We start from the raw sequence: 12,745 nt of genomic DNA, 5'->3' as shown, positions 1-12,745 counted from the left end.
ATTGCAAAATATGAGAATATATGATCGAATCTAACAACTTAATCTAACAAAGTACAAATTGAAAATTTTTAAAAGGTAAAATAAAGAGCAAACGAGTAAATACCACACAAAATATGATGGAATGTGTCAAAATACAAAGCTATGTCAAATGTATGTACAAGGGTAGAATCGTAATTTCCCATGAATGAACATGAATTTGAAAACAAAGTGCACACCTTGGTTGAAAAAGATGAAAAAATGACAATAGTATGATCAAAAGGCAAAACGGTCGACCATACAGAGGATTTTTACTAACAAAATCAAAATTGGGTTATGTGATTTGGAGGTTTTTGATAGACAAAATTTTTAAATTGATGCTTAGAACTTGTAAGAATGATGCTGGGAATGAGGATTTTGTGTTCAATTTGATGAAAAATTAATGAAATTAGGATGATTTTGGAAGAAATTTAAAAAAAAAAAAACTAGGGTTTAGGGTTTAATGGGATTTAGAATGATTTTAGGCAAAATGTGGTATTTTTGATAGGGGTTTTGCTCAAAACAAGTAGAAATGAAGTTTGGAATTGATTTAGATTGAAAATTTTGAGTTTGAAGTAGATTGGAGTGAACTTGAAGTAATTTAGTTGAGAGAAAACGGAAGAAAGGCTAGAAGGTTTGTGAAAAAAATGTGAAGCTTTTTTTGCCCTTATATGCTGGATTTGGTAGATTCGATAGACTGAATTTTTCAAAATTTGGTAGACTGAATTTTATTAAAATTTTGGTCAATCAAATTTTGCAATTCAATAAACGAATTTTGCAAAATCTAGGTTAATGTTTTTATGCATTTTGTTGTTTCAGTTTGAATATAAATGAGTCCAAATGATTCAACTATGCATTATTGATTTAAAAAAAAAAATGAAATGCAATGTAGTTTGATGTAAAATATGATGAAAATTAAATCAAATACATTAAAAATCAATACAAAAATAATTGGTACAAGAAAAATTATCAATATAGTCAAACATGAAATGATGCATAAAACATATATTGACACTTTTAGTTCAACCAAAATATCATAAGCACAATGATATTTAAGTGCAAATGTTAATATAGTGATTCCATGATCCCAAGCTCATCTCTAATTTTCCAAAAATGTTCTTCCCTAAGAGGTTTTATAAAAATATCTGCAAGTTGATCTTCGGTGGATACAAAGTCAAGACAAATATCATCCTTTTAAACATGGTCTCGAATAAAATGAAATCTAATTTCTATATGCTTGGTTCAAAAGTGTTGAATCGGATTTTTGGATAAGCTAATAGCACTTGTGTTGTTACATAAGATTGGAGTTTTAGATAGGCTAACTTCATAATCCCTAAGGGTTTGTTGCATCCACAAGGCTTGGGCACAACAACTACCAATGACAATATATTTCGCTTTCATGGTCAATAAAGCTATAGAGTTTTGTTTCTTAAAAGCCATGAAAATAATGCATGACCTATAAAATGACAAGTAGCACTAATATTTTTTATTAACTTGGCTCCTAACAAAGTCAGCATCCGAATAGCTCACTAGGTCAATAGAAATTTCTCTAGGATACCATAAGCCTAAAAATCTAGTGCCATGTAAATATTTGAAAATTCTTTTAAAGGCTTTTAAATGAGATTTCTTAGAACATGATTGGAATCGAGCTTATAAGCATACACTGAACATAATATTGGGTCTACTAGCAGTTAAATATAAAAGAGAGCCAATCATTCCTCTATACATTTTGACATCAATGTTTGGCCCACTTTCATCTTTGGTGAGCTTGATAGTTGAACTCATTGGTGTACTTGAGGCTTTTAATCCTTCCATGCCAAACTTCTTTAACAAATCCTTAATGTATGAAGATTGGTTTATGAAGATACCCTCTTCGCTTTGCTTGATGTTAAATTTGAGAAAATACTTAAGTTCTCCTATCATGCTCATTTCTAATTCTTTGCTCATAAGATTAGAAAATTCTTTACACAAAGAGATATTAGTAGAGCCAAAAATGATATCATCAACATAAATTTGAACCAAAAGTATATCATTTTCTTTTCGCTTAACAAACAATGTAGTATTTACTTTTCCAGTGCAAAAACCTTTTTCAAGCAAGAATTTCCTCAAACGTTCATACCATGCTTGAGGTATTTGCTTTAAACTATAAGAGCTTTTAGAAGTTTAAAAGCATGGTTTGGAAAATCATAACTTTCAAACCTGGGAGGTTGTTCAACATAAACTTTCTCCATGATAAATCCATTTAAGAAGGCACTTTTAACATCCATTTGATATAAAATAAAATTTTTAGAATATGCAAATGCCAAAAGCATCATAATGGATTCTAGTCTAGTTACCAGTGCGAAAGTTTCTTCAAAATCTATTCTCTATTCTTGGTTATAGCCTTATGCCACTAATCTAGCTCTATTTCTAACAATCACTCCAGATTCATCCATTTTGTTTCTAAAAACCCATTTTGTGTCAATAACAGATTGGAGATCTAGACGAGCGACTAGTTCCCTAACATTATTTCTTTCAAATTGATTTAGTTCCTTTTGCATGGCTAAAATGTTTTTTGTTCAAACTGAGAAAGAAATGCAAAATTATTACAAAGATTGAAGGATGATCTAGCTTTAACACTTTGATTTTCCTTACTAATAATCAATTTTTTAGGATGAGCATTTGCATACCTCTAAGCCTTAGGAAGATCTTTATCTCCTTCATGTTTTGGCTCTTATTTTGTCACATCCTTGACATCATTTGGTGAATCATGAATTTTCGTTTGGTCTCCATTCTTAACTTGATCATCATCAATATCAACTTGCATACTAGTTAAAGGATTAGATTCATCAAAAATAACATGCATGGATTCCTCGACTACTAGTGTCCTTTTATTAAACACCTTATATGCTTTGCTAGATGATGAATATCCAAGAAAGATGTCAATGTCTAATTTTGAATCAAATTTTCCTAAATTTTCTTTTGTGTTCAAAATAAAACATTTGCATCCAAAAACTTTAAAATAACTAATATTTGGCATTTTGTTTTTCCAAAGTTCATATGGAATTTTATCCAATGATAGTCTTATTAAAACATGATTTAAAATATAGCACACGGTGTTTACAACTTCCGCCTAAAATATTGAGATAAAGCTTTTTCATTTAGCATGATTCTAGCCATCTCTTGAATTATCTTATTCTTTCTTTTAACAACATCATTTTGTTGAGGAGTTCTAAGAAAGAGAATTGATGTTCAATACCATGCTTATCACAAAAGTTTTCAAATAAATGATTTTTAAATTCTCCTCCATGATCACTCCTAATGCAAGAAATGTACATTTCTTTTTCTTTTTGTATTTTCTTGACAAATTTTGAAAATGCATGGAGGGATTGATCTTTTGATGTAAAAAAAATTACCTAAGTGAATCTTGAAAAATCATCAACAATAACAAAAACATAATGTTTCCCACTTAGGCTTGCGGTTCTTGAAGGATCGAAAAAATCAATATGAAGAAGTTGTAAAGGTTTAAATGTGGAAATATGAGTTTTGCTTTCAAATGAGCTTTTTGTGTGTTTGCCAAATTGTCATGCATCATAAATTTTATCTTTAACAAAATCTATTTTTGGAAGAACCTTGACAAGCTCTTTCTTGGAGATTTTTGAAATCAAATCCATGCTAGCATAACTTAATCTTCTATGTCACAACCAACTACTTTCATGCAATGTAGAGAAACATAGATTTTCATGAGATGCATTTTCTATATCTATAATGTAAACATTTTCATCTTTATTTTCTACACAAATTAGCTTTCTATCATTCATATTTTTTATAATGCAACTATTAGACTAAAAAATAACTCTAAATCTTTTATCACATAGTTGAATAATGCTAAGAAGATTATGTTTAAGACTATCTACCAAAAGAATATTTTCAATAATAATATGAGAGTTGTTACCAATATCTCCAGTGACAATAATTTTACCCTTCGCGTTTCTCTAATGGTGACATATCCTCTATCTTTCTTGCTTGTTATTAAGAATTGTAAAATATCTTCCGTCATGTATCTTGAGCAAGTGTTATTAAGGAGCCATTTGCTTTTCCTCTTTTGTTTTTTGGTTTCTAAATACAATGAGATATTCAAAATTTGTCTTAGGTATCTAAATCATGTTGGGTCTTCGGTGGTCAGTTTTGTTCTCTTAGGAACCTACACTTTTTAAGTGCCCATGTGATGTTTCTTTTGAATTGGGAAAGATGATGAGATGTGACCTTTATTTCCACAATAATTGCAAGTTAGATTTGATTCACTTGAAGTTAAGGTTTCAACAAAATAATTTTTTAAATATTTTACTTGAATAAAATGTTTATAATCAAACCCTCTTTTGTTTAAAACTTCCATTTGTATACCAAACATTTTATCAAGAATGTCCTTTCCACTTTTGAATTTTAAAACTATTTCACTTCAATCCTTTACTTCCTTTTTTTAAAGCTTTAGTTTCACTTTCTATAGTTTTTTTTTTCCTTTTTAACTATGCAAAGATCATTTTTAAACTATTGTTTTTCTTTTTAAAAAATAGAACACTTGTTTTCTTCATTTTCTTTTCCTTTAAGCTTAAAGATTTTTTTGTTAAAAATTTCATTTTCTTTCTTTAAAGGCTCATTTTCTTTTTCCAAATTAAAATTTTTCTTTTTAGGAGTTGCATTTTTAGATATACAAAGGGCAAGTTTTTCATCCATCTCTTCAAGGTATCATATAACTCTTCATATGAGGGTAAGTTTTCTTTTTCTTTCTTTAAAAGCTTATTTTCTTTTTCCAAATTTAAATTTTTCTTTCTAGGAGTTGCTTTTTTAGACATACAAAAGGCAAGTTTTTCATTCATCTCTTCAAGGTATCATATAACTCTTCATATGGGGAGTTTTCATCTATCTCATCATCTCTATTATCTAAATCATCACAAGTATTAGATGAGCTAGAGTTAATTACCTCATTATTTGTAATTGCCATGAAACACATGTTGGCTACTTCATTATCCTTTTTTTCGGATTTACTTTCGTCACTATCGTCCCATGTAACCTTCATTGCTTTCTTTTTCAACCTACCAATTTTGAGGAGAGGACAATCATATTTGATGTGTCTCGGCTTCTTTTTCGATCTACCAACTTATTCTTTCCTTTGTCTTTCTCCTTTTTCACCTTTAATAACCTCCCTTTTTGTGAAGTTTCCATTTTTTCTTAGTTTTCTATTTCTTAGAAGCTTTCCAATCTTTCTAGTTAAGAATGCAATGTCTTCATCTTCATCATTTGATGTCTCTTCTTCTTCTTCGAGGAACTTCCACTCTCTTTGATTGATGATTTGAAGGTAATGATCTTTTTCTTCTTCTTCATTTTTTTAATTTATTATTGCTTCATAGTGAGCTCATGAGTGAGAAGTGATCCTAAAAGTTCCTCAAGAGATAAAGTCTTGATATCTTTTGCTTCTTTGATTGCCATCACTTGGGATCCGAATAAGGAGGCAAACACCTAAGAAGTTTTTTGACATTTTCTTGGTTAGTATAAACTTTACCAAGATTTTTTAATTCATTCAAAATAGTAATAAATCTATCAAACATTTCACTAATTGTCTTATCTTCATTTATTTTGAATAACTCATATAAGTGTGTCAACATGCTAATTTTAGTCTCTTTGACTTGTGAAGTTCCCTCATTTAACACCATCAATAATTCCCAAATTTCTTTAGCTGAGGAATAAACTTGTACCTTATTAAAGTTATATTCATTGAATGCATAATATAACACGTTCATAGCTCTAGCATTAATGACAATATTTTTCTTATCTTGAGGGGTCATTTCTTCCCTAATTTTTGGCACTTGCATTCCATCTATTTTTTTCATAGGAACAAAAGGTCCATCTTGTACTACATCTCATAACTCATAATCACTTTGAAGAAAAATCGACATACAATTTTCCAATAAGCATATCAAGTGCCATTAAACAATGGCGGTCTATTAAGGGCAAACCCTTCACTAATAGTGTGGGATTTTTCTAGGTTCATGGTTGTTGCTCTAAACAGTTAAGTTTACGAAAATAAGCAACCTTACTCTAATACCAATTGAAAGATCGAATGGCCTAAGAGAGGGGTGAATTAGACAATCTAAAACAATATTTACTAAATTAAAGAATTAAACCAATTTATTCAAATTAATAAATGTTGCCTATTTTTAATACAATTTATGAGAATGACAAGAATATTTCAAATAATCAATACAATCAAAATAACATAACGCAAAATATAAGTTTAAGGAATGAGAAAATCAAACACGTGATATATAGTGGTTCGGCACAACTTGGCCTACATCCACTCCTCCAAGCTATCTCTCTTGGAGTATTCCACTAATCCTTGGTTGACAAAATCCCAACCAAGCTTTCTTCACAACAAAAATAACTTCCAAGGTCCTATTAACCTTTACAAGTATGAGAACTCAATTTCTCTCACTAAAAATTTTCTAATCTCTTCAAAAGTGAACCACACTCTTTTTGAAATATAATCTCTCTCAAAGAGTGTATATAAAAATTTAAGCTTGTTACAACTTAATGCAAATGAAATCTAAAAGTGTGTAAGCAAAGGTTTTGAATAGAGGAAAGAATTTGCAAGTGTATAGCTCAAAATTGATTTACTCTCAATTATATGAAAGTTTTTGGTAGCAAAAGTCTATTCCAACTGAATTTGATTGGGTTTATATAGGGGAAAATGAGGAAAGGTATCATTATGCCAAAAACTAGCCATTTTAATTTTTCAGAAAACATAAAATTCGATCGATCGGATATAATTTGGTCAACCAAATATGATGTGGCACTTCCGTGGTGTCTACATGGCACTGGCTGTTAGAAAATTCAAAACAAAATTCGATTGACCGAATTTAATTCAGTCAACCAAATTTTTGAAAACCAAAATGCATGAAGTTGCCATTGAAGAATTTGGTTGGTCAAATTCGCTCAACCAAATTGTATTACATTTTGCCCTCTAAATTTTGAAAATTTATAATTTACCCCTTAAACCTTTGAAAAGCGACAATTTAACCTATTTTTGAAAATTCTTTCAAACTAACTTTGAGATATGGAAAATTAGTTCACAAACTTCATCATATTAAATGAGCTAATAAACTTTGATCAAAATTTGGCTTAACCCAATAAGTTTGAAAAACAACATTTTAACCCAAAATGTGAAATATATAAGAATAAGTTTTTAAGTAAGCTATCACATGCAAATAAATATTCTAATCAAAACAAATGCTTCAAAACTACAAACATATCTACCTAAACTTGAATTTTTCTTTAAATCTTCAAGAATTTTGCACTTGAGTCTTGTTTTTCATTTATATCTTGAAATTTCTTCAAATGCATTTTATGAATTCTTGCAATCTCAACTCATACTCAAGTAAAGTCATTAGTCAATATGCTTAGGGATATACTAGTTTATTATCATCAAAATAAGAGCTTAATGACTTTTGAGTCAATAAGAAGCACATGATCATATACCCCCAAGCAAAGACAAAAAATGATTATACCTCCAGGCTATGTGCATAAGATAGGAGAGTTATATGAACTGAATAACAAGCTAATAAAGGATTAAGAATTCAAGAAAGATATAGATAAGGTGTCGACTGTGTGGATAAAGGCACAAACTCAGATTGAGTCAAATTTGAGTCAAAAAGTTAGCAACCTTAAGGCTAGTGTCACACAACTAGATAGTCACCAATTATGTGCATAAGTAATGATATTTGTGAGAGCAATAGGGTTAGATACCCATAAGATATATCATACACTTGACATCAAGACACATAACTAGCCAGTTTAGTTCAGGTGTGTATGGTAAGGATGTGATTTTTAGATATTCTTCACATGATCAATAGGATGCATTACATATGTACCTGAGGCAAAGGTCATCTTTGAATAGTTACTCAATAGTTTTGATCAACTTATATGGTACGAGAAGAAGCTATAATCAGAGAGTTTCCCGTGTGATTAGGATGTTTCAGCTAGATAGCCTAATAGGTCATTTGGCATGTATGAAAGGCACTATAGTAACTTTCACCAAGGTATCAGATATGTTGATTCAAGCTTGGGTCACCATAGTTATCATGGATGACCTATATTAAGGCATTGAAGTGTCGTAGTGTGATATTAGTTAACTTACAAATAGAGCACACATTTTAATACCAAATAGTTTAATAGCCATGAATGTCAAAAGGTCTCCACTTATTAAGTTTTACTCATGCGTTTCCTTTGCATGTTATATAGGTAAAGGTAAGTAATGGGGCAAGTGGGGATCTAATGAGCAACTACACGAGGAGAGAAGTACCTATGTCATTTCAGCTTTACCAAACTTATATTTAGTATTATTATTATTATTATTATTGTTTTCAGATGCATGGGTTTACTGAAGAATTTTATAGTTGTTTATAATAAAGATTTCAGATATTTGTTATTTTATAAGTTTGGTTAATACAACAGTTATTTTCATTACGTTACCTTTTTGCACACTATTTATGATCAAACATTAAAGTTTTCAAATAATCTAACTATGCACATCTCTTTGGTATATTTCCATCATGGGTATGTATCTAATGATGGGTGTCACAGCCCATCTGTCTATGGGGAAGTGAATGATGTAATTGTTTCTAGTTACTTATATTACCTCTCATTCTCACAAACAATACCCTTTTTTCCCTTCCTCTCCATACCGAACTTGATGTACAATAGTTGCAATCAGTAAAGGTTTGGTTATCCAAGTGTTTCTCCATAAAAGACTTATGAGAAGCAATATACATTCTTGGAATTAAAATTTATCGAGATTGAGAGCGTAGACTACTACGCCTAAATCAAAACATACATAGATAATATACTGACTAGATTCAATATGGAAGAATCCAAGAAAGGATTTTTGTCTATGTCTATGATGTATATCTTTCGAAAGAGGTATGTTCATAATACACAATTTGGGAAAGATAAAATAAGTAGGATCTTATATATTTCGATATAAGATCAATCATGTACACCATGTTGTGTGTGAGGATTGATGTCTTATATGCCTTGAGCATTTGTAATAGATATTAGTATGATCTAGATGAAAAACATTGGATGACTATCAAGAACATCCTAAAGTACGTAAGAAGGACTAAAGATGTATTCTTGGTTTATAAAAGGGAATCTAAACTCACTGTAAGTGGCTACAATGATGTTGATTTCCAAACTGATCAAGATGATTATAAATCCCAATCAAGGTTTGAGTTTAGTTTGAATAGTGTTGCAGTTAGGTTGAAAAACTCCAAACAAAGTATAGTGGTTGATTATACAACAAAGTTAGAGTGGTTCCAAGTATCACTAATCTGATTAAGCTTCATTACAACAATAATAAAGTGATTGTTTTGGTAAAAGAGTCACGGTCTCATCAGAAGTCTAAGCATATACTTAGATGATATCACTTAATTTAAGATATTATGCAATGAGGTGACATATGTATAGTAAAGATTGATACAAATGATAATTTGTTTGACTCACTGACAAAGCCTTTATCGAAGCAAAAATATAATAGACATGTAACCGAGCTTGACATTAGATATATAACCGATTGGTTATATTGCAAGTGAAAGATTGTTAGGGTAGCTATCCTAAAGCTAATCAAATTTGGTATTTATGGATGTAATTTTATATTAATCAGTAATAAAATGATTGATTATTATTCAATTCATATATTGACTATTTTTATGATTATACGAAAACATGTCCTTATGGGTCACATGCATATAGGGGTTTATTCGAACATAGAGACAAGGATTATTTTGTGATAATCCTAGTGTTTAGGGAGAGAAATAAATCATTGAAAAACTAGGTTTGCTCATTTGGGTTGAAGAACCCAGTTGGCCAGATTTTGACCAAGGTACACTTAATATGCATGGTGGCGACTAGCACCATAGAAAATAGAAACAATGGCATGTTCAGATAAAAGATTGTCTAGCAGTTGTGCAAAACTTAAAGAAATTTTATGTGACACATTTGCGAAGCCACCTATGCATATGTATGTTGAAGGTATCAGGCTTGGTTGAAATTCTTGTCATACTCGGACACCTGCACATATATAAAGTGTGCATTAAAATAAACAAGATAGAAATATCATAGAAAACCCTAGTCACATGGTTTTTTGTTTTTCTTTTCTTCTTTCATGAACACATTGGTCCAGTCAGAGAGCCTTAGCAGCCTCTTCTCCTGGATTACCTCTCTTGTGTTCATGTTTTGTATGGATACCAAGGCACCACCTCTTAAAGGTTGGACAGTGCTCAATATCAAGCCACATGAACATTTGAAGGTGCCACTAATAAATCTTAAACACTCTATATGTGTTTTGCATGTTCATGAATATATGTTCTAAAATGGATATCCTGTTTAGGGCTTTTAGGATTATTTGATTTTAAATTTTTAAATTTCGCTACACTACTAGTTATCAACTCCCTGAAAACTGAACATTAGCATTTAAGATGATTATTTGTAAAAATAAAATCTAACATGTATACTACAACGTAAATTAAACGTGTCAATATATAACTTTAACTAATGCCAATCTTTTTAAGCCATAAGGGGTTGACTGGTTGACCTACGTCCTGTTCTTCTAGTTTTTAATAATTCCTTCCTCTTCAATCTTCAATTGTACATGGCTTTGTTTCCTAATTATAGTTTTTCTAATAATGAAAAAATAAATCCTATTGTAATTTTACATTCATAAAATAGAACCCTCGAGTTACATTCAAAAGAAGTTAGGTAAGAAGAAAAGTACAATAGAACTTTAGAGACTGTAGGAGAGTCCTATTTTAATTATTACAAAAGCAAAAATAATAAATAAAATAACAAGCATTCACACAAGGTTCTTAAGTTGTATACCGGATACTTGCATATACAAATATACATACATCATAATCAAAATTAAAATGAACTAATTTTAATTATTTTACCCAAGTGTCAATTTACATTTGAGTCCTTTAAGTTTTACATAATTGCATTTCAACCTTAAAAATAAAGAAAATCTCAATTTAGTTCTAGTTAAAAAAAAATAGGCCAAACGACTATTTCTTACCCAAGGTATGCTTCAATCTCAAGTTTCCACCCTTTAACTATGGAAATACCAAACACCAACCCATGAGCAGTTAAAATTAACGGTGGTAAGGATAAAATCGTTATTTTCTCTATAATATTAAAAATAAACTAAAATAGAATCTACTTTGCCCCCCTAAACTTTAAAAACTAATATGTTCCCCTAGCCTAAGTTTTAAAAAATGACAATTTCACCTTAAGGTTTCGTTTTGAAATCTCCGGTGATATCTCCAGCTCCATTGTCGATAACCTCTCCCTCCCGAAGCATCCTCTCCTCCCGACGATCTCTTTCCTCCTATTTGGATGCCCAATCGGCATTGAAGAAGCCATGGAAGATGAAGAACTTCCTCGGCTTCGTCTTCCTAGTCATCGTTGTCTGGGAAGATGATCGTCTTCCCAGACGAAGATGAGATGACTCATCGTCCTCTAGGAAGACGAGTCATCTTCATCTGGGAAGATGATTTCTCTTCCTGAACGATGTCTTTCTACGTCGGATAGGTTAGAATAGAGTTAAGGGGGGCCGTTGGTGGAAGAGAAACCATCGGGAGGGTGAGACGACTGGTGATGGCATCGAAAAAAGTGAAAGGGTTTGGAAACTAAATCCTAAGGGGGGAAATGCGATCCTTTCAAACTTAGCTTAGAAAAAAAAGTTAGTTTTTAAACTTTAAGGGGGGAAAATGAGATTAAATTTTCAGGGGTTAGGGTTTCGTTAAATTTAACCAGCCATGGATGGGTGTTTGGTATTTCCATAGTTAAAGGGTGGAAACTTGAGATTGCAACATACCTTGGGTGGGAAATAGTCGTTTGGCCAAAAATATAACCAAATTGATCTTTTCCATTTTGTTGGGTATGCAGGTAAAGTATCTAGTCATGCATCTGAAATTCAACAAAATTCCAAAAACATGCACAACTAGAGAACTTGTAGGCACACATGGAAATCATACAAAGGCATGGCTTGGACATAAGATATCCAGTCATGCCCGATAGCACTCTGTCAAGGTGGCACAAAGGAAGGTGCCACCTGACCACCCTATACATGGCTTGGAGCCAATCATGCATGGCATTTTTCAAGCTTGAATCCTTCAAAGTTTCAAGTGACAGAGAAACACAAAAAATTCCCTAATTTTTGGCAAGCCACATCAGTAAGGTGAGGGAATATGGCACTTAAACCATCTTTACACCAATAGCAACCTTCAAAGCATGAAATAGGGCAATTTGAAGATAATTCATGCAACTACATGAAATCAATGTCCAATCAACCAAATTTTAAATAGCTTGTATATTTCAACAATATCAAGCAAAAACTCAAGAAATTAAAACATAATAAATTTAACACAAATTTACATTCTTTACATGACCTCAAACGAATTGCAACAACAAAACATCAGTCAACAATTTAAATTAAAAATAACATCAATCAAAGAATTGAAACAACAATTTTATAACAATCAATTACAATTTTTAATTTAAAAAAATTTGATATCAACAATTAAAAATATGCAGTCAAATTAAATAAACTCACAAGTATAATTTTGTAAATTAATTTCATAAGGTTGGCTCTGATATAATTGTAGGGAATTTGTGGCCTTTGGGCAATTGAATAGTGTTCAAA

Source organism: Mangifera indica, chromosome 20, assembly GCF_011075055.1.
Source record: "Mangifera indica cultivar Alphonso chromosome 20, CATAS_Mindica_2.1, whole genome shotgun sequence".
In the NCBI taxonomy this organism is placed as follows: domain Eukaryota; kingdom Viridiplantae; phylum Streptophyta; class Magnoliopsida; order Sapindales; family Anacardiaceae; genus Mangifera; species Mangifera indica.
The sequence above is the reverse complement of the archived record's forward strand: the minus strand, read 5'-3'. Positions refer to the sequence as shown.